General features: G+C 40.2%; 1 non-coding gene across 1 annotated transcript; it reads left to right on the top strand.

Moving 5' to 3' along the window:
• Positions 1–722: 722 nt before the first annotated feature.
• Positions 723–795, top strand: TRNAW-CCA (transfer RNA tryptophan (anticodon CCA)). The gene has a single exon. It is a non-coding gene; the product is annotated as a tRNA-Trp (tRNA).
• The last annotated feature ends 436 nt before the right edge of the window (positions 796–1,231 follow it).

Genomic DNA, 1,231 nt, shown 5'->3' on the forward strand with positions numbered 1-1,231 from the left:
CCTGCCAAATTCCTCTGTCTTTGGGATTTCCCAGGCAAGAATACTGGAGTGGGTTGCCATTTCCTAGGAGTCATTATAAATAAATACTAACACACACACACACACACATACACACACACACACCTTTCCAAACGATGATTCGTTTGTCCTTGTTGAGACACCAAAAATGCTAAGACCAAGTAATAAAGCATAGACTCAGCTAAAGAAAGATCTTCTGTCTGACCAAGACGAAAGACCTAACCCACAGTCAAGTATAACTGATCCTTGGGATTTTTTTAAGGGTCCTCACCAAACTCTTCAATAGGTTTTTTCCAAGTTTGGAAAATCCTACCAGGAGGCAAGAAAAGAAGAGCATCACTCTCATTACATTGAATAGCAAAGAGGTAATCATCAGTGGCCTGGGGTTTAGCCTAATGTTTTAGGCTAACTTAAAGTATTATATATACGTAAACATATAGCTGATTGACTTTGTTGTACAGCAGAAACTAACACAACATTGTAAAACAACTATACTCCAATTAAAAAAGTATTATAGACCAGGTATAAAAATGAAATCATATATACACAAACACATATGAACATCCCCATAAATATAAACCCACATAGACATACACAAAAATATCAACTCCAAAGCACAGAATAAAATTCTTAGTTGAAGAACCATCAATTCTAAATTGGCTACCTTTAAAAAAAGAACTTCTTAGGTTGTTTAAGTTCAGGCTTCCCTGGTGGCTCAGTCGGTAAAGAATCTGCCTCCAATGCAGGAGACCTGGGTTCAATCCCCAGGTCAGGAAGATTCCCTGGAGAAGGGAATGGCAACCCACTCCCGTATCCTTGCCTGGAGAATTCCGTGGACAGAAGAACCTGGTGGACTACAATCCATGGGGTTTCGAAGAGTTGGACACAACTGAGCCACTTTCACTCACTCAAAGAAAGAATCACTGTGATGTTACAGAATGCAAAATCCTGAAATCTCTGTCTTCCAAGTGATTCTATGATTGAAGGAGGACCTTCTGGTTGACCTTCCAGCTTTAATTTGGCTCTGACAGGTAGGTCGAATAAGGAATTGACCTTTACTGAGACTGTAATTGCTGATGGGTGAGAGGAGATGGTTCAGGGTTGTGTTTGAAAAAAGTGGAGAAGGAAACTGAGATTTTTTTTTTGATTACAGACTTAGGACATGGATCTGTGGGGAGCGAGCTCTGCCCATGGCAAAGGTCATGAGGAAGGA

Source organism: Bos mutus, chromosome 17 (genome assembly GCF_027580195.1).
Source record: "Bos mutus isolate GX-2022 chromosome 17, NWIPB_WYAK_1.1, whole genome shotgun sequence".
NCBI lineage: Eukaryota > Metazoa > Chordata > Mammalia > Artiodactyla > Bovidae > Bos > Bos mutus.